This window comes from Lissotriton helveticus, chromosome 11 (assembly GCF_964261635.1).
Source record: "Lissotriton helveticus chromosome 11, aLisHel1.1, whole genome shotgun sequence".
Lineage (NCBI taxonomy): Eukaryota > Metazoa > Chordata > Amphibia > Caudata > Salamandridae > Lissotriton > Lissotriton helveticus.
In genome coordinates this window covers 661,091,535-661,113,838 of record NC_136072.1, presented here as the reverse complement: position 1 = coordinate 661,113,838, position 22,304 = coordinate 661,091,535, and the positions used below count along the sequence as shown (strand labels likewise).

The 22,304-nt window shown below is 47.8% G+C and overlaps 1 protein-coding gene across 3 annotated transcripts in view; it reads left to right on the top strand.

Moving 5' to 3' along the window:
* LOC144791743 (zinc metalloproteinase-disintegrin-like lachestatin-1) overlaps positions 1-22,304 on the top strand; it is a 4,387,327-nt gene that overhangs the window by 2,186,251 nt on the left and 2,178,772 nt on the right. The window lies entirely within an intron of this gene.

Genomic DNA, 22,304 nt, shown 5'->3' with positions numbered 1-22,304 from the left:
TAGCTTTCCCTACCACTTTCTTCGACTACCTCCTGGGAAGGCATTTTGTCTGATGATAGAGCTGATGCCTATTTTGCGCTTAGGAACCCACAGGCAGTAAGGAGTAGATAATATGTTTCATTTGAAATTCTAGTTTGATACCAGCATACTCAAACCAATATACCAACATATTTCTCATAAATAGGATAACCATCTCCTGATGGATTGTACTTTGCTTTAATATCTGCTATGCATAAGTTAGGAAGCAGCCTAATGAGGGCTTGTGGGACAATTGCACCAGGGCTGCAGTCGCTACTACTGTTTTAGCCCAGAAGTCCTGGACGTCTGCCAAGTTGCTAAGTGACTCTCCCTCCACAAATTTATGAAACACTACTGCTTGGACTGTCAAGTCCATCGGGATGGGCGTTTTGCACATTCAGTCCTCCATGATTTCCTGGTTTGAGCCAGTTTGCAGACCAGCCTCCAGAAGGGTATTTATTTGGTATCTATTCTAAAGTGAGGAATCCACAGTTAAAAGTGCCTCTCAGAGAACAAGTTACTTATCTGCAGCAATGCCTTTTCTGGTAGAGTCTTTAATTGTAGATTCCTCACTGACCCCACAGCCGGCCAACCACCCGCTGCGGGTGGCCTTTGGCATTGCACAGAGGGGAGATTGCTGCATGACCTGCACCCTAAACCACCACTGCCAGCTTGGGCAGGTGCCAAACCTGCAGCCATATTTACTTTTTATTTCAGTTTTTTAAGTACTGTGGTCCTCCTGTGGTACCACAGTGCAAGCTTCCCTACCGTGGAACTGCGGTACTGTGCAGACTGTACTTGTATTATGGGTTGAAAGCTTGATCAGCAAATATAGTGAGAGTACCATAGTACCTCATGGGAGGGCAACTCTGGATACCATTAGAGGAAACTAGATCAGAGGGTACTGCAAGAGTACCACAGAACCCCATGGGAGGGCCATGCTGGGTCCTGTGGGAGTACCGGGGTACACTCAACAAGAATACTTTTTTTTATTAAGACTTCTTGGGTCCTTCTGATGTTCGAGGTGTCCCTATCCTGCTCCCTTATACCTCTTTGAAAATACTATTGAACAAAACAAGGACTGTGTCCAAGAGTCCTGTAAAGGCAGCTGCAACATTTTCTTCTATTGCGTCCAGCCAATAAAATCTCTTTGTGCCATGGTACTCGGACCAGTTGTGTGATACCAAACTGGTTATTGGCAGCACAATCTCCCACTGTCATAGAGAAGGTCCTTTTTTGTATTTTTAGTACCGCAGAACTCCCACGGAACCAAACCGTCCAGATATATCAAACTTGTTAACATCTTGAGGCCCACCCAAGCCACTTCTCAAAAAATGTCAGCACAGATTTTCAACAAAAACACACTTTTTGAGGAAATTTCAAATCTTCTTTCAATTTTGTAATTTTGTTCAGTTGTTTTTTGTATTAGAGAACAAAGTTTCCCATAGGATCTAACGTGAGAAAATTTGCAAACCCACCTCCTATTTCTTTGCCCCTACTTGCTGGATGAACTTGGCACTTTCATGAAGAAGCTGAGGTTAATGAACTTTTGTTTTGGAATGTTTTGTGTAGATTTGTGAAATGATGCCACTTTTATAGCTGTTATTATTATTAGATTACTAACCATAACTACACAGTGGCGACGAGCCCTATATATATATAAATATATATTCTCTGAAAAAAACAGAGGTGACAAAGGTATCATAGTTAGGAACAAGAATAAAAAAAATCTTAGTAATTCACTGGAAAAACAAAGATTACAGGAATGTTATAGTTAGGCTGATGTTTCACTCATTTGTCACAATGATAGACCTGTTACTTTTGGTGATACAATTGTCCTTGGTCAGACCCTCCTATATCTCCATTAGGATGGGGACATTGCCATCTATACAGGCTAGTGTTTCTAGACCAGATTCACCACTTTAGATTATTAAAAAAGAGAGAACGCTGTTTACCCATCTATCTCTACCTATCTCTACCTCCCCTGCCACCCACTTCTAGTGAGTGAAGCACAGGAAGGGGGGGTTTAGACACAGTAGTAAGATGAGGAGAAAAGTGAGAAAAACGTGAGGAAAGGAGTGGTGTCGCCTCACGGGAGTAACACCATGGAGGCTCTGCAGGAAGGTACTCGCCTGCCGCCTAGGTTCTCATCATCAGCGGCCACCACTCGGAACAGAAATTGTGGGGTGCAAAAGAGAAAGAATAAGTGAAGGTGCTAGGGTAGTTAAAAAGTGAGCTGATACTCGCTGGCCGTCTCTGTTTTATTCTTGGCTGCTAGTATGCTCATATTAAAATGCCGACATGTTTCATTGCCTATTAGAAAACTTACGGCAATTTCTTCAGGGCTTGTATATATCACTTTACCCTACACCCATTCATTGGTATTCCTGTGAATATAAAAAACAACAACAGCGTTCTCTGATTGGAATCATAATTAACCAAAGTTGACTCACTCTACAGTAAAAAGTGTGTTCCTAATTGAGCACACATAGAGGATCCCCTCTATCCATGTAGCAAATCATTTACCATTTGTCCTGTGTAGGAGGGCATACCTATACCTCCCTTTCGATGGTCTGTATCACCAATTCGTGTGTTTTGCTCCCGGAAACCGCTTCCGTCAGTCTCTGCAACACACGAAATGTATGATTAATGATTCAAAAAAGTTTATTTATATTCTCCTGTCCGTGGGGCATTCTTAGGTTGCTTCACTCCGGGGAATCATGAGGCAATGGAGCGGCAATGTATTCGCTAGGCTTGTTTAAATATCGCCGTATTTCATGGTAAATTTAATCAAATGTTTCTTTAAAACAAATGTTTTTACCACGTTTTTTACACGCCTCTGCAACTTTATCGAGTAGCCCTTTTCGCTGGTGCACTAATTAATGCGTATTGCGGTCGCTATTAGTCCACCCCTATAACCCATTTCGCTAGTTCTAAGACCTTACCAGAACAGGCGGGAACCGGGCGTTGTCTAGGCAGCATCCGGCTTCTGAAGTTGTGTGCTTATGAATGTTCGTAAGCGTGAAGGGCGCCGTGCCGCGTTCGTAGCTCCACCCCCTTGAGACCTGCGCTCTAGCCGCCATCTTGTAAGGTGTTTATAAGCTGATATATTGTATTGAATTCTCGTTTTGATATGTTGTAATGTAATAATTCTTCTCACGTCTTTGGTTTCCCTACTATTCTTGACATATCTGTCATATCCATGTCTGGTAGCGGGTTAGTAAATGGTATTTCACTTATTTAAACGTCAAGAGCTATTAACTGCCTGTGTATTTCTGTTCAGTGTTGGACTCGGCAAATAATATCCCCATATCATGACGCTATTATACGTCACCATTCTGTATGTTCCTGATCAATCACGCTTATTCATGCCAATATTTGTTTTACTCCGGCAGCTATTGCTACAGATCCCTGTTAAGGTATAGTTACCAATGTACTTCTCTATCAGGGGTATACCGCGCTGCACTCTGCAATGTGCCTGTCTATGATTTGTATGACTTCCATATCATTGTGCATCCTTAGTTTGTGTAAGTAGGTCCCTGATATACCATTCTCATATACTTATGTTTACTTTGGACACAGGGCTATTGGAAGGGATTAGGTGTCACTTTGCTCCATTCAATGTAATCATTCAGACCCTATTGGTCCACACATTCCTGATATATCCATCTTGCTTCTCTGGTGCTCAGTTTCCGTTCAATGTTGAACTGATCTCCTTGTACTTTTTCCAATACCGCCCATCGCAATGGTCTCGGACTGTGTTGCATTGTTTTATAATGCTGAACAAGTTTGGTGGTCAATTTGCCAGCTCGCAAAGTACTTAGATGTTCTTGAATTCGGATTTTTACCTTGCGCGATGTTAAACCAATGTAATGCAAATCACACGGACACGTTATTCTGTATATTACGTGTGTGGAGTTACAATTACTGAATTTGTTTAGATACCATGTCCGGTTGTTCCTCAGAGTTACAGTTTTGGTGGTTTTTGTCAGCTCACATACCGAACACCCCCCACAAGGATGATGTCCTTGGGGAAGGTTAGATTCTCTGGGTATGGGTTTGGGACGGGTGTGCACCAAACGGTCACGAAAGCTCGTTGACCGTTTGAAAGCAAATCTGGGTTGCGGCATTGTCATGTTCTTAGTACTTAAAAGGTGCCAATGTCGTCTAATGATCTGGCGAACCTGGGTTGACAAAGGTCCAAATGTTGTTATCACTGGAATACATTCCGCACTTTCTTTAACTGTCCGTTCCAGTAATGCTGTTCGTGGAGTGTTCAGCGCCAGTTTCTGTGCTTAGCGAATGATTTTCTTGGGGTATTCTCATTCCCTTAATTTAACAGCCACTTCTTGCGCCTGCTCCGTGAAGTCCTCCGTGGTGGAACACTTTCTGCTATACCTTAGAAATTGGCCGACGGGTAAGTTATCGCGTAGAGCCCGAGGGTGATAGGATCTGTAATGCAATAATGAATTCTTGTCAGTTGGCTTTTGGTGAACTCCTGTGACAAGTTTATTGTCTATTACATGAATATCAAGAACAAGGTATGTAGCCGATGTTTGGCTCTTGGTCCAGGTGAATTTTAAACTTGGATCTAAACTGTTAATCCAGTGAAGGAATTCCATCAATCGGTTCTCTGTACCCTGCCAAATACAGAGGACATCATCGATATACCTCTTCCAGAGGACAATGTTCCTCTGGACGAGATTGGTTTCGTGGTTGACATAGTGCCTCTCAAATTGGCCAACGTATATACACGCCAAACTAGGAGCAAATGTAGCCCCCATTGAGGTCCCAGACACTTGAAGATAAATTTGGTCTTGGAACGCAAAAAAGTTGTTAGCCAGGGCAATCTCTATGCACTGCAGGACAAATGATTGTGGCGTGTCATAGAACCATTCGCATTCCCCCAAGGAGCGCGCTGCTCATGGGCGTCCGCAGGGGAGGGCAAGGGGGGGCACTTGCCCCCCCCCGGAACACCGGTCCATCACTATTGACAGCCCCCACAGTGGTGTTTGTCTGCAGGGCCGTCAATTTTAAAAGCGTGAGAAAGCGCTTGCAATGACGGTCCTGCTTGATGAGCGGGAAAACTGATGCTGATGGGCAAGATAGAAGGTCCGGGCCTGGCTGCTCCCACAGCTTGAAGCAGAGGCGCACCTAGAGTCGAATTTCGGGTGGGGGTCACATTTTTCAAGCTAAGGAAGAGTGGAGCTGCAGCCAGGGGCCCTAGGAAGGGGTGAAAACCATCAAAGCATCATTAACGCCGGCACCGAATTACACAATTCGCCCAAAGATGCAATGGGTGTGTCTGCCTGTTTTTTGCGAGATCAATTGGAAAGTCCTTCTGTGCACTCGTGATTTATTCATACTCAAGCTATATTCCTTTCTTTTGTTGGTGCTACTACATCCTGGTACCTACTCTTTAGGTGCCCTTTCGTATACCATATCGTGTGTGGTGCAGACACTTCTGTTCCGATGGATGTGTGCACTTTTCAGCGAACATTAAAGTTTCATCAATTTCTTTTCCATGGTAATAATCAGTTTTAACTCTTTTTCAGTTGTCAACAAAATATTTTAATTCATATTTTGGTTTCCATTGTTAACTGTTGTTATACGTTTTTTAATATATCCATTATTTCTAAAATAAAATATTGGATATATTTAAAAACAGTTAACAATGGAAACCAAAATATGAATTAAAATATTTTGTTGACAACTGAAAAAGAGTTAAAACTGAACAGAAGTGTCTGCACCACACACGATATGCCTGTTTTTTGCACCATAAGCACTAGTATTACAGAAGGGTCTGCATATGAGATGGATTAAAGAGTTTACGCCTTGAGCTCCAAAGGGGCAGTCCCTCATGTTCATTGCAGCATCGAGTGTAGCCCCTGGACCACTGTCTGTACTCACTGTCGCCTGCCATGATTCACTTTTCTTTTCTGAATCATGTACCAACTGCAGCTCAGTGTTGGTATCAGACCAATGGTTTGCGACTTCCATTGCGTTTGAAAACCATTGATATATGTCATTGTAAATTGCAATTTGAAGATAACACCCTTTCCACTGCCCCTCCAAATTCCAATATGAAGTAAGATGCAGAACCCCTTTTGTCATTCATGAAGGTTATACACAACTCTAAAAAGGGGTTTTGCAGTAGCAACCACTGTGATGCTGCAAAGTGTAAGCTTTATGACCACAAAATCCTTTTGTATATCCGGGCCCTAGTTATTTAGATAAAGCAGGATGTGCAGTGAAAGGAATGACGTTACAAATGAGTAGTGCCTTTAATGCTCTGGAAATGCTAGGATCTCCAATCTACCTCTCTACCTCTACCTCTCTCTCTCTACCTCTCTCTCTCTACCTTTCTCTCTACCTTTCTCTCTACCTCTCTCTCTACCTCTCTACCTCTCTCTCTCTCTACCTCTCTCTACCTCTCTCTCTACGTCTCTCTCTTGATGTCTCTCTTTACCTCTACCTCTCTCTCTACACCTCTCTCTACACCTCTCTACCTCTCGATATCTCTCTCTCTCTACCTGTCTCTCTCTACCTCTCTACCTCTCTACCTCTACCTCTCTACATCTACCTCTCTCTCTCTCTACCTCTCTCTCTACCTCTCTCTCTCTACCTCTCCCTCTCTATCTCTCTCTCTCTCTACCTCTCTCTCTACCTCTCTCTCTCCACCTCTCTCGCTCTACCTCTCTCTCTCTACCTCTCTCTCTCTACCTCTACCTCTCTCGCTCTACCTCTCTCTCAATCTCTCTACCTCTCTACCTCTACCTCGCTCTACCTCTCTCTCTCTCTACCTCTCTACCACTACCTCTCTACCTCTACCTCTCTCTCTACCACTCTCTCTCTACCACTCTCTCTCTACCTCTCTCTCTCTCTCTACCTCTCTCTCTCTCTCTACCTCTCTCTCCTTACCTCTCTCTCTCCCTCTCCCTACCTCTACCTCTCTCCCTACCTCTACCTCTCTCTCTCTACTTCTCTCTACCTCTCTCTCTCTCTGCCTCTCTCTCTCTCTACCACTCTCTCTCTCTCTCGACCTCTACCTCTTTACCCCTCTCTCTCCTGCTCTCTCTCTACGTCTACCTCTCTCTCTACCTCTCTCTACCTCTCTCTCTCTCTACCCCTCTCTCTCTCTACCTCTCTACCTCTACCTCTCTACCTCTACCTCTCTACCTCTACCTCTCTCTCTACCTCTCTCTCTACCTCTCTCTCTACCTCTCTACCTCTCCTTACCTCTACCTCTCTCACTCTACCTCCCTATCTCTACCTCTCTCTCTACCGCTCTCTCTAACCCTCTCTATACCTCTCTACCCCTCTCTACCTCTCTCTACCTCTCTCTCTTCCTCTCCCTCTCTACCTCTCTTTCTCCCTACCTCTCTCTACCTCTCTCTCTCTCTCTCCCTCTCTACCTCTCCCTCTACCACTCTCTCTCTACCTCTACCTCACTACCTCTACCTCTCTCTCTACCTCTCTCTACCTCTCACTCTACCCACTCTACCCCTCTCTACCCCTCTCTACCTCTCTACCTCTCTCTCTTCCTCTCTGTCTCTACCTCTCTCTCTCTTCCTCTCTCTCCACCTCTTTATCTCTTTACCTCTTTCACCCTCTCTACCTCTCCCACTCTCTCTCTACCTCCACCTCTCTACCTCTACCTCTCTACCTCTACCTCTCTCTCTACCTCTCTCTCTATCTCTCTCCCTCTACCTCTCTCCCTCTACCTCTCTCCCTCTACCTCTCTCTCTCTCTCTCTCTCTACCTCTCTCTCGCTACCTCTCTCTCTCTACCTCTCCCTCTATCTCTATACCTCTCTCTACTTTTATACCTCTACCTCTCTCTCTACCTCTCTCTCTCTCCCTACCTCTACCTCTTTCTACCTCTCTCTCTCTACCTCTCTCTCTCTACTTCTCTCTACCTCTGTCTCTCTACCTCTCTACACCTCTCTCTACCTCTCTACACCTGTCTACCTCTCAACCAGTTGAATTCCGGGAAGCCCAAACCATCAGTATTTCAAATCTGCGCATGAAACGTGGGTAGGATGAGCCGTGCAGCTCAGAAAGGGATGTTCTTTTTACATCATTTGTATTTAATAGAATTGGGAAGCAGGAGAGCAGTCTCACAGTTGAGATAGGGATTAACATACACTGGTGACAGCTTTTGAATTGGTTTTAAAACCATTCAGAGATTGCTGCAGCATCTACGTGGGATGTGGTGGACTAAGTGGCAGCCGGAGCCATATAGCACTGCTTGTCATTTAAAAAAACCAAACAGCATTGACATAGCCAATAGGTCTCCCATTTGGGACCTTAAAAGTGTTTAGTTGTCTAGTACAATATCCTTGGTGCAACAACTTCAAGTGTTGCATGGCTAAACACTTATAAGGTCCCAAAGGCGAGACCTATTGGCTATGCCAATGCTTGTTAGTTTTTTCCTCTGTTTCATTGTGGTTGCAAGGTAATCTGCTGTGAAGCCTCACATGATTTTTCTCCCACCCCATGGGTTTCTTTGTTTATTTAAGCTCTTTGTCTTATTAGATTTTTTTATTTGTTTATTTAATACTTGTGCTCAATCATGTCGGAGGATGGTGATGAAGTAAAAATGTTGCCCCCCCCCTGGAAAAATTTCTGCGGACGCCCATGGTGCTGCTGCCACCAGCGTCGCCTCCTGGGGGATGCTGGTGTGCAAAGATTCTATGTCTATGGTTACTAGCCAATTTTCCAATTGGTCAAAGGTAACTTCTTGTAAGATTTTTAACACATCTGTGGTGTCTTTAACAAAAGACGGTTGTGTGACCACGCATTCTCTGAGGAAGAAATCCGAAAATTGTGAAAGGGGTTCCAATAGTGATTGTATCCCCGACACAATCGGCCGTCCCGGTGGGGGCCTCTGTGCCTTGTGTATTTTAGGCACTATGTAGAATGCCGGCATCCTTGGTGATGTATTGACCAGGAACTCTGCTTCCTTGTAGGTCACCCATTTTTTCTCCTTGGCCTCTGCTACCAGTTTGATGATAATATCCTGTAGCTCCTTAGTTGGATCCTTAGCTAAGGGTTTGTAATTGCGGCGATCACAAAGCAGTCGCTGGACTTCGATGTTGTAATTTTTTGTATCCATGACCACTACCGCCCCACCCTTATCGACCGGTTTAATGGTAATAGCCGTATTGTTTTCCAGGTCTCTGAGGGCTTTCCACTCCCTTTTGTTCATATTTGTCTGGGGTGTCCTCATGGTCTTTTGTTCCAGTGTGTTGATATCTTGTAGTATTTTCTGTTCGAAGACTTGTACCTCTGGGCCTATTGCGTTGTTTGGGGGACAGAAGGTAGACGGACGTCTCAAATTTGTGGAGAACAAGGATTGTAGGTTTGATTAATCTTGTTCCTTCCCCTGGAAAAATTTCCTCAGTTTAATCCTCCTCATCATGCCGTGGATCTCTCCTCTGAGTTGGAAACTGTCATGTCTGGGGGTAGGCACGAATCCTAATCCCTTATTAAGGACGCTCAATTTGTCTTGGCTCAATAAATGTTCTGATAGATTTACCACTATGGTCTCTGATCTTATAGTTGTAGCGGGCCCCTGCCTCGACTGCGTGTCTGTCGTGGTGAGAACATTTGCCATGTCGTGTTGGAGTTCTGTCGCCTTCGGCCTCGTCCTTTGCCCTTGTTGTTTGCCCCTCGTGTATTGTGTGGGTGCTGATTCTATTGACCTAAAAAAACCCTAAACAGTGCTCCTAGGTCTTCGTTGGTTCTTTCGTTAGCATCAAATCTAACCCTCTGGTTTGATGAGTTTGGTTGCGCACTTGAATCCTCTTCCTCACAGTGTTCCCGAAGGACCAGTTATTAGGTGCCCTTCTACCTTGCCGTCTCCCTCCTCTTTGGCCCTGAGGTGCTGCGTTCTGTTCTTGCCCTTGTTGGTAGTGTTGGTCCTCTGTATATGGGTATGCCCATTCGTGACTAAATCTGTCCAGGTTACGTTTCAGGCCTTTAATTTTTTGATGTTTCACTCATACAAAACCAGAGACATTCAGCCACTATAGTCAGTGAACTAGTTATAACTTGCGCCACTGCAATGAACTGCTTATGACCTCACATATTACATCACTCATAACATGGTCAGTGACATCAATAATGACATCTCAAATTACATCACTGATGAAATCATCCAGTGACTAAGTGTTTTAAAACATGTATGAGTGTTAAATATGTATACCAAGGTGTATTGGTGAATTAGTGGGTGTACGAGTGCCTGATTGGATGATTCAGTCGGTGTGTGATTAACTTTATAAGTGAGTGATTAGGTGTCTCAGTGAATGTATAGGTGAGTGACTGGCTGTGTGAATGTCTGTATCTGTCTGTCAGTTGGTGTATAAGTGACTGTGTGGGTGTGTAATTAGTTGTATGAGTATTTCTGTGGGTTTCTGAGTGTCTTTGTGGATGGGTGAGGGGATTTGTGACTGCCTCTATAGATGAGTAACTGGATAAGTCAGTGTCTGTATGGGTTAGTGAGTACATATGTGAGGGGCTGTATGGGTGAGTGAGTGTGTTTATGGCTGTGTTGGTGAGTGAGTGCATGTAGCAGTGGTATATGGTTGAGTAACAGATTATGTGAAAGGCAGTATAGCTCAGTGATGGGGTATGTAAGTGACTGTATGGGTGAGTGAGTAAATGTGAGAGTGGCTGTATGGATGAGTATGTGATTGTTTCAGTGACTCCATAGATGAGTGGGTATGTGATAGTGTCTGTATGAGGAGGTGAGTGTGTGTGTGTGTGTGTGTGTGTGTGTGTAACTGTATGGGTGGGTAAGTGGTTGTGTAATTGACTGAATGGGTGAGTGAGTAGCCCTATGAATGACTGACTCAGTGTGTGAGTGGCTGCATGGGTATATGAGTATATATGTCAGTGGCTGTATTAGTGAGTGAGTGGGTGTATGAGTGGCAGTATGGGTGACTGAGTGGATGTGTGTATTGATCTATGAATCAGTGAGTGGCTGTTGGAAATGGGATCCCCGGCTGGCCAGGGCTTTCGCCAAAGTCAGTCAGAGACCACCACACCCAAGTCAGGGCAAGGGAGTTACACGCCAAGATAACCCCTACTCACCCTCTAGGTAACGTGGCGCGAGCAGCAAGGCTAAACTTGGAGGCGATGTAAGTTAAGTATTTGCGCATGCACCCCAGCAACAACTCCCAGGGCCCACCACAAAGGAAACTCCACACAAGGTTATATAAAAATAGCCTTTGTATTACACCAAAACACATTAGATAAAACAAACACTTTACAATGTGCCAGAGGCACGGGCAGAATTTACAGGGGATATGTACAAGACAGGGCCACCTGGACCACTGTCAGGAATCAGAAGTAGCACTTTCAGAAAGTAAAATTACTTTAGCACAAAATAGCACACAATATAACAATAGAGCGCACAACCAGTAATTACTGGTAACCAGGATCTCACTAGCACCACCTGTACTAGGGAGAAAACAACCACCTATGTATTACAATACCTGTAGGGGTGTAAGAGGAAAACACATGATGCAATGCATAACATTCATTCAGAGGTGTAAAGGCACATGACGCATAAACAATACATTCAGAGGTGCATAGAAAGTACAATTGCGCCAAACTCACGTAAGTCACCACCTGTGACTGTCCCTGTGTCCCAATGTCAGGGCCTAAACGTAGCAGTTGCCCACAAAGTGCTGGGCAACTGGTGTAGGGAAAGTTAGGGCAACGTTGGAGCCTCTCTGGGCTCAAGAACCACCACTGTGGCACTGCGGAGCCTCTCTGGGCTCCAGAAAAGAAATGGCCCTCCTGAGCCTCTCTCAGGCTCTTCCACAGAATGGGCACTCGAGCCTCTCTGGGGCTCGCAATGCAGAAGGGCTGGAGCCTCTCTGGGCTCCACCACGAGGGAATGGCACCCTCAGAGCCTCTCTGGGCTCTTAAACAAATAAGGGTACTGCTGAGCCTCTCAGGGCTCCAGCAACAAAGGTGCAGCCTCGCTGGGCTGTGGGGTCCTTCTCTGGGGACCCAGGAACACTTCGGGCGCTCTGAGCCTCTCTGGCTCGCCAAACCACTGCGGCGCTTTGGAGCCTCTCGTTGCTCCAACACTAAGGTGCCCCCTGAGCCCTCAGGCTCAAAACAAAGATATGCTCTCTTGAAGCCCTCGTGGCTTCACTCCGCACTGTAGCGCTATCTCGCGCTACGAGAAAGAGGGGGGGGGGGCGGACACCGACAATGTGTCCCGGCGCCCCTCCCTCCAGCACTGCCACACTCACCGGCTTCGCGCTGGGTTCCAGCGAAGGCGGGTCTCTCCCTCTGGTCCCGAGGCTCTCCTCCGGACGGGCGGGGCTCTCCTCTTCACACGGGAGCCTCGCTCCCTGCAGCACTCCTCCCCGCTCTCTCCTGGGCTCTCCCTCGCTTTGGGAGCCTGGGGTGACACGGAAAGACGCCGGCTTCTGGCTTCACTCTGTCCTGCCCCCGGCCTGCCTGACTTCCGGGTCGCGGCTGCGGGGGCGGGACTTCCGTCGGCGAGCTCCCTGATTGGCCGGCCGGCCAACCACTTCCGGGTCGTCGCGGGCAGCGCGGCGGCCCGTTTTCGGCACTTCCAGGCGGGGGGTGAGTTTACCGGGCTCCCTCGAGTTAAATTCCAGAAACAGCGGCAAATCACCGGGGCAATGCCGGGTGGGCACCGGCTTTCTTAAATAAACACTCCAATCGAGGTGGGCACTCGATCTGGCCACCACGAGCAGGGTGGGCACCTGCACAGCAATTGGCGCGCTCCCAAGCGCTAGGCAGATAATCACAGCGCTCCAAGCGCTATAATTCAAAATAAAGCGCTCTCAGGTGCCCTCAGCAAGCAGGGCAGATTCCCAGCAGTCCTTGGGCAGGCAGGGGGGACAAGGCTGGGCCCAGAGCCAGCACACTGGGTCTCCAGGCAGGGAGACACCCCAAGTGGCGGTCCTCTGGCCCAGCAGCAGCAACAGCCCCCTCAGGATCCTGGAAGAGAACAACTTCAGTGGGGACACAGCCCCATTTTTATACAGTGCATTCCTTTGTTCAAGGGTGCAGAGTGGGGGCGGAACCAGTCGCAGCTGGTTCTTGAGTACTTTGTTTACCTCAACCACCCTCTCTATTCACTGGCAGGGCTTGGGTCATTAGACACACCACAGGGGGGCGGAGCCAGCATTGTGTGGGGAAAACCCAGCCCATCCAGGACACAGGTACACTCCTCCCACACATCACTCATGCTAATCTCCCACTCACCACCGGGCAGACCCATCCAGACTTCCTGGAGCCTGGCATGCCAGCCAGCTCCAGCCAATCACACGCCAGCACCCTCACAGCACACGTACAGCCATGTCTAGAAATGGCGCTTCGCTACTAGACACATACATGCTGCATACACCATCTCGCAGCATTCACTCTCACGAGTTCACACATACCAGACTCAAGCCTGTACACCCCACGCATCAGGAACTGCCAGGGACACATACATTCCCCATGCATTCCTATGGGTGGGCAGGCCTAGCTCAGCACATGCACTCAGAGTGCGCACGCACTTTCCCCTGGGACACAGTGAAAGTGCGCAGAATCCCAAAATCACCATCTCCAGGTCACCATTTCAAGCAAAAAGTCTAGGGGTGAACCTGCCCTAAGGGCCAAAGTCCAACATAACCCCCTTCCAGCCAAAACGCAGGGGAGACCAATCACCACCGTGATGGACTTCCCTGCTTGGGGCGATAGAACACGGACGCGGGCCCACAACTGCAGGGACACCCTCCTGTTCTACGCCACGGTGAACCCATGGGATTCCTTCTAAACACACTGTCTGGACCAACTGGGCTACCCCACTGGTACTCCCAAGTTGTCCGCGGCCAGGACCAGGCCCTGGGCCACCCAGGTGCCACTGGTCCATGCCAATTCGCAGAGCGGGGGGTAGTAACCCCTGGCACATAGGAGCCATTTTCCACTCTTCCTGTCTGCAAGACAGGACTAGACAGCCACTGGTACTCCAGCCTAGGGCCTACAACCTCAGGCGGACCAGGAGTCTCGGGGAAGGCTCTCCTCCCCCTACCTCTTCTCCTAGGGTTCCTCCTCCCTCTGCGAGGGGTACCCCTAGAACGCCATTCCAACCCAGGACTTATCCACTCAGGTTGCACCGGGGTCAGAGGTGGGCTCTCCCACCCTCTGCACCCCCTTCCAGAGGTCTGCCCTCTCCCACCTGGAGAAGTTCCTCTGGACGAAGAACCGGTCAGGACACTGGTTACAGTCGTCCTACCCTTCAGGTCAGGCTGATCCTGAACCTGGCCTTCCAACCTCTGGTCTAAAACCTTCGGTGGAACAATTGCCTGGCACTCCAGGACTTCTGGGGACTCACACACAATCCCCCTGAGGCTGACACATGGCCCATGTGTTGTGTGACTGTCTGTCTGGCGCAGATCTCCCGCTCCCTGTCCACCTGACAGTGCGCGAAGATCCCCCAGACCAGAAGTGGTGTCACCATGGTCACTACACGGGAACCTAGCCCAACTGGGTAGTCCCTGACCCACTGGTCCAGCCACTGGGGAACTCCCCCAATCACTCCTCACTCTGGACTCCTGTACCCTCCCTACCGGAGCGGTACTGCCAGCATCTAGAACCCCACAGGAGCTCTGTTTACAGACACTCCAGGTCCTCTACTCACTAGGAGATCTTCCTCAAGTGGACTAACAGGACAGCCTAGGTCCCCAACCTGGTGTTCCCTCAAGAAACCATCCAAGTCCTGAGGCAATACTTCGGGCGTCTGGGGAACCTCGGTCTCCCCCTCACTCCTGCTCCACTGAGCCAGGCAGTGAGCCCCTACACCCTCCTCGCTATCCTGGGACCTAGCTGGGCTACACTGAGCCTCCTCCACCACGCTGGGCTGGAGGATACCTGAACCACTACTTTTGGAGTCACTCACTAGGGACTCTAGAGAACCTCTAGCCTTCTCCCAGCGGTCTGCTTCCCTTGCCAGTAACTCTGGATCAGTAAATCCAATTTGCACCAGGTGTTGGCGCAACTCTGGCGAACAACCACTGAGCACCTGCTCTTTGACAATAAGATCAAACAAGACTTCAAAATCAGAGTCAGTGTGAACCTCTACCCAAGCCCACAGTGTATCACAACATTCATCCTCAAAATCTACCCAAGACTGGTGAGACAGTTTCCTACTGTCCCTGAACTTCACCCTTAACTCTTCCTCTGGGAAAACAGGTACCAGACTGGGGGAACTGGGACTGGGATTTCCTACACTGAAATCTAAATAGCTGCCACCACTGGACTCAACCCTCCCTGGGGGATCCAGAAACTCAACACTGCGCGCAGGGGATAGTCTACCCTCCAGAGCTACTTTGCCTCTGGTGGCGGCCCTCTCAGCCTCCTCTATCCTGTCCTGCGCTAAGACCCTCTCGGTCTCCAGCTGTTGCTTCTTAACCTCCAGCTGTTGCTTTCTAATGCCCAGCTGTGCCATAGCCTGGGCATGCTCCAACCTGAGCTTTTCTAAAGCCAGCTGGTGCTCCCTTTCTCTCCTCCTATCTTCCAGCTCCTCTGGGGACAGGAAAAGGGATGAGGCGCTGCCTCCTACGCTGGACCCAGCAAGGGACTCCCTATCTATGGGGTCCTCACTATCTGCTGGCGTCCCTGTGCTATCATTTTCTTCCTCCTCCTCAGACTCTTCAGGGCTCCCCTCTGACCCACCACCCTCATGGTGTGAGACCCGGGCCCTCTCCTCACTGTGCTCACGCTCCCAGTCCTCCTTCTGTCATTGGATTCGGTTACCCCTAAGTTGGGACTGGGTGTCTGACTCATTCACTGCAATGTCTCTCTCCTCGCAAAACTCTCTCAGTTCATGCAAAAACAGACCCCAGACATTAAAAGCAGACTCCATCTTGGCAAGATGTTTACAGACACGTGCAACACAGGGGACTTAACAATCTGAAGTAAGAGTACACAATTCCAAAACTTCAACAATCTCCTTATCAAAGAGAACTCATACTCATGCGTCCAGGAAAACGCACCATTCATCCACACACACCCTCCCCTCGGATCGGTAAGGCAGTTTCTACCACCCCTGACTTCTCAACCTGACCAAAAGCGACACAGGTACCAAACTCTGGAAGCAGGGCGGGGGACAAATGTACTGAACACAATCAAATGACACTTTTCAGGAGAAGAAACAATGGAATTTCAAAAACAATCCCCTAAAATGTGGTCATCTAAAATGCAGAGTTTTGTGGTGCAGCCAGCCGCTAATAAGGTACAAGGCAAACACAAATCCTTATCCCACCGCTTGCCGCCAATGTTGGAAATGGGATCCCCGGCTGGCCAGGGCTTTCGCCAAAGTCAGTCAGAGACCACCACACCCAAGTCAGGGCAAGGGAGTTACACGCCAAGATAACCCCTACTCACCCTCTAGGTAACGTGGCGCGAGCAGCAAGGCTAAACTTGGAGGCGATGTAAGTTAAGTATTTGCGCATGCACCCCAGCAACAACTCCCAGGGCCCACCACAAAGGAAACTCCACACAAGGTTATATAAAAATAGCCTTTGTATTACACCAAAACACATTAGATAAAACACACACTTTACAATGTGCCAGAGGCACGGGCAGAATTTACAGGGGATATGTACAAGACAGGGCCACCTGGACCACTGTCAGGAATCAGAAGTAGCACTTTCAGAAAGTAAAATTACTTTAGCACAAAATAGCACACAATATAACAATAGAGCGCACAACCAGTAATTACTGGTAACCAGGATCTCACTAGCACCACCTGTACTAGGGAGAAAACAACCACCTATGTATTACAATACCTGTAGGGGTGTAAGAGGAAAACACATGATGCAATGCATAACATTCATTCAGAGGTGTAAAGGCACATGACGCATAAACAATACATTCAGAGGTGCATAGAAAGTACAATTGCGCCAAACTCACGTAAGTCACCACCTGTGACTGTCCCTGTGTCCCAATGTCAGGGCCTAAACGTAGCAGTTGCCCACAAAGTGCTGGGCAACTGGTGTAGGGAAAGTTAGGGCAACGTTGGAGCCTCTCTGGGCTCAAGAACCACCACTGTGGCACTGCGGAGCCTCTCTGGGCTCCAGACAAGAAATGGCCCTCCTGAGCCTCTCTCAGGCTCTTCCACAGAATGGGCACTCGAGCCTCTCTGGGGCTCGCAATGCAGAAGGACTGGAGCCTCTCTGGGCTCCACCACGAGGGAATGGCACCCTCAGAGCCTCTCTGGGCTCTTAAACAAATAAGGGTACTGCTGAGCCTCTCAGGGCTCCAGCAGCAAAGGTGCAGCCTCGCTGGGCTGTGGGGTCCTTCTCTGGGGACCCAGGAACACTTCGGCGCTCTGAGCCTCTCTGGCTCGCCAAACCACTGCGGCGCTTTGGAGCCTCTCGTTGCTCCAACACTAAGGTGCCCCCTGAGCCCTCAGGCTCAAAACAAAGATATGCTCTCTTGAAGCCCTCGTGGCTTCACTCCGCACTGTAGCGCTATCTCGCGCTACGAGAAAGAGGGGGGGGGTGGACACCGACAATGTGTCCCGGCGCCCCTCCCTCCAGCACTGCCACACTCACCGGCTTCGCGCTGGGTTCCAGCGAAGGCGGGTCTCTCCCTCTGGTCCCGAGGCTCTCCTCCGGACGGGCGGGGCTCTCCTCTTCACACGGGAGCCTCGCTCCCTGCAGCACTCCTCCCCGCTCTCTCCTGGGCTCTCCCTCGCTTTGGGAGCCTGGGGGGAAACGGAAAGACGCCGGCTTCTGGCTTCACTCTGTCCTGCCCCCGGCCTGCCTGACTTCCGGGTCGCGGCTGCGGGGGCGGGACTTCCGTCGGCGAGCTCCCTGATTGGCCGGCCGGCCAACCACTTCCGGGTCGTCGCGGGCAGCGCGGCGGCCCGTTTTCGGCACTTCCAGGCGGGGGGTGAGTTTACCGGGCTCCCTCGAGTTAAATTCCAGAAACAGCGGCAAATCACCGGGGCAATGCCGGGTGGGCACCGGCTTTCTTAAATAAACACTCCAATCGAGGTGGGCACTCGATCTGGCCACCACGAGCAGGGTGGGCACCTGCACAGCAATTGGCGCGCTCCCAAGCGCTAGGCAGATAATCACAGCGCTCCAAGCGCTATAATTCAAAATAAAGCGCTCTCAGGTGCCCTCAGCAAGCAGGGCAGATTCCCAGCAGTCCTTGGGCAGGCAGGGGGGACAAGGCTGGGCCCAGAGCCAGCACACTGGGTCTCCAGGCAGGGAGACACCCCAAGTGGCGGTCCTCTGGCCCAGCAGCAGCAACAGCCCCCTCAGGATCCTGGAAGAGAACAACTTCAGTGGGGACACAGCCCCATTTTTATACAGTGCATTCCTTTGTTCAAGGGTGCAGAGTGGGGGCGGAACCAGTCGCAGCTGGTTCTTGAGTACTTTGTTTACCTCAACCACCCTCTCTATTCACTGGCAGGGCTTGGGTCATTAGACACACCACAGGGGGGCGGAGCCAGCATTGTGTGGGGAAAACCCAGCCCATCCAGGACACAGGTACACTCCTCCCACACATCACTCATGCTAATCTCCCACTCACCACCGGGCAGACCCATCCAGACTTCCTGGAGCCTGGCATGCCAGCCAGCTCCAGCCAATCACACGCCAGCACCCTCACAGCACACGTACAGCCATGTCTAGAAATGGCGCTTCGCTACTAGACACATACATGCTGCATACACCATCTCGCAGCATTCACTCTCACGAGTTCACACATACCAGACTCAAGCCTGTACACCCCACGCATCAGGAACTGCCAGGGACACATACATTCCCCATGCATTCCTATGGGTGGGCAGGCCTAGCTCAGCACATGCACTCAGAGTGCGCACGCACTTTCCCCTGGGACACAGTGAAAGTGCGCAGAATCCCAAAATCACCATCTCCAGGTCACCATTTCAAGCAAAAAGTCTAGGGGTGAACCTGCCCTAAGGGCCAAAGTCCAACAGTGGCTATGTAGGGACTGGTATGGATGTCTGAATGGGTTTGAAAATTTTACTGAGGAAGTTGGAATGAGTGTATGGAAAGTTATTTGGGGTGTGTCAGAAATTTTGTGGATGATGTCATCAGTGATGTAACTTGAGATGTCATCAGTGATGTTAATGGCCATGTCATGAGTGATGTAACATGTGAGGTCATAAGCAGTGCATTGTGAGGGCGTGAGTTATAGTTAGCTCACTAACTCTAACTGCTGAGTTTCTCTGGTTTCGTACAAGTGAAACATCAGCCTAACTATAATGTTCTGTATTTTTTGCTTTTTCAGTGGATTTCTAAGATTTATTTCAATCTATTTCCTACCAATAATGACCCTATAACCTTTGGCTTTATTCAGTGAGTTACTAAGGTTTTTTAAATGTTAGTTCCTAACGATAACATCCCTGTAACCTTTGTTTTTCGAGTGAATGTACATGTCTTTTTTTACATAGGACTTACATTTAAAGAGTGGAGGAGAAAAGGGGCAGGGCTTCTGACTAGCTCTAAGAAATCCCACTGAGTAGGATTTACAGAAGGTACCAGGAGGGCTTCTTGGCCCCTAAGGTCCCTCCGATGTAAAGTAGACTTCATCCCCCAACCAATATCGTGCCAGGATCCACGTTTGCAGAGTGGTGGAAAAAGGGGGAGTGGCACCCGAAGTCCTCTTAGCAATCCCGCTGTGTGGGACTTACCTGGAGGTAACAAGAGGGGTAGTTGCCCCCAAGGAAGTCATTGGGGGCCAACTACCCCTCCTGTTACCTCCAAGAAAGTAGTTTTGAGAACACATCAAAGTACATCGATTACTTCCTCAATCCTAATGTAAAAACATTACCATCATATATCCAGGATATCGCAGGATTTTTACACAGGATATCTGGTGTAAGACAGGAAGGAGATATGTTTCTCATGACTATGGATGTCACAATGCGTTATACAAGTGTAAGGCATAGTGATGGGTTTGGGCTGCAAAGTCTTTTCTAAGGATGAGACCCATGAAACTTGTAGAACACAATGAGATGTTATTAACAATGATGGAATGGTGTCTCTTAAAGAATATGTTCATTTTAAGCAATATCTTGCACCATCAATTGTACAGAACATCTTTGGGCACCTGCTACGCCCCCAGCTATGCTATTTTGAATATGGGCGGGTCAGAGGAGCAGGTGCTCTGCATCATGAAGGAATGGATGGATCATATTGTCTTAGAATTAAGGTTCACAGATGATTTGTTCCTATAATGGAGAATGACAGAATCTGAAGCAAATGCTTTTGTGGTAAATATTCATCTAGCTTGAATCTAAAATTTACCAGCAAGATATGTATGACAGAGATCAAGTTTTTAGATGTGCTGGTAAAAGTTGAAGGAGAATCCTTGGTAACTACTGTATACACAAAACCCATTGCAGGAAATTTAATTTTATACACATATAGTAGTCATCCAGCGTCCCTAATCAAAAGCATTCCACTAGATGAAGCAAAAGAGAAGTAGCATTATTAGCACCCTTAAAAAACAGAAAAGAAAGACAAAGGAGCAGAGATTTGTCACAATGTATAATGTGGAACACCTACAGTTATGTGCAGCATTGCAAAAACACTGACATCTAATAATTATATTTCTCAAGTCAACCCGAGATGAGGTTAAGAAGAGCAAGATCCTCCGGGAACAAATTGGCAAGAGTGAATTGAAGCTGTTACATCTAAGAATATTGGGCTTACCCAGAAGGAGGATTTTACAAAATGCATACACTGCAAAGCATGTCAGCATGAAAAAATATAACACAAATTGTAACACCACTTAATTCCACAAGAAAAGTGAGAGGCAAACTCACATGTAAAAGTGAATATGTACTTTACATGCTCAAATGCCTCTTCCCCAATGTCTACATAGGCAGAACCACACTCCCTGCAGATTCTACAACACATGAGAGCCACCACCAACAAGGATAGAACATACCCAGTAGCTCGACATTTCGAAAAGCAACATAACAGCGATAAAACATTCATGACATATAGTTGTATTGCCCAGATCCCAATGATCCAGACAGGAGGAGATAGGGAATCAAAACGTAGACAACTAGGAACAAGGACTATATGGGACATAGACAGTAAGGACTTGTCAGTCTTGAACATGCATGAAGAGTTGCACGCAAGCCTAAGATGATGGGGGGCTCCCTCTCTGAGCATTCAGCAAATAGATTTTTAATCACATTTCAGATGTATGTAATATTGCACTTATAGGGTGAAAGAAGGTGCAGGAAATACTTTTCTTATACGTAATTTTAACAGAGGCAGTAACGTTTTCATAGGAGGTGCAATAATGTAAAATATGCTGAATAATTCAGATATGATTGTTTATAATGGGATCTAATTTCTAGTGAATTGACTGATGATATGTTGTAGCATTGGTTTTACAACAGATGTTTATAAAATTGGTTAATTCATTCATATTACGTATCCCACTGGGGTTCTGTCACCTCAATGGCGAGAAAAGAAAGTATTAATCATCATTGTGTAGATTGATTATTGGACCATTTGGGCTGTATCATGCAGTGAAATGGATAAACCTAACCTGTTCTGTTGATATTACTTGCAAATACACTGAGGAGATACACATCAATTGATGCTTTTAGGAAGGTTAAATAGAAATAGAAATTTTGAATTCAATTTAATTCCCCATAATATTTATAATTTAATATAACAAAGTTGCCTGCTGTAGAGAAGGACCACCATTGGGTAAGTGATTTGCCTCATATTTATGGAACAAACGGCAATGTTTGTTTTCAAATACTCCACCTATTGTAGGCGCGGCCACCCCAGTGGCCTGTGGTACTTGTGGTGCGCACATTTTCTCAAGTGAGTTGCTGTAAATTCCTGGATAATATTGAAGTTAAATTAGCAGGACTTTACGGGAACTCACTTGAGAATATTCGCGCACCACAAGTAACACAGGCCACTGAGGTGGCCGCGCCTACAATAGGCGGAGTCTTTGAAACAACAAGGTGTCAAAAAACATTGACATTTTTTCCATGTTTGAGCCTGAGCCCCTGATGAAGCGAGAAGTCATGAAACGCATTGGGAGGGCTGTGTGATAACCTGCGGGACTGGCTGTCCCCCGCACCGCTTACTTCAATAAATATGAGGCAAATCACTTACCCAATGGTGGTCCTTCTCTACAGCAGGCAACTTCACTGTCACTGTCACTCAGGGTGTTTTATTTTCCAGCCAGCCAGCCGCCATAACGCGTTTCGCTTCCAACGAAGCTTGATCA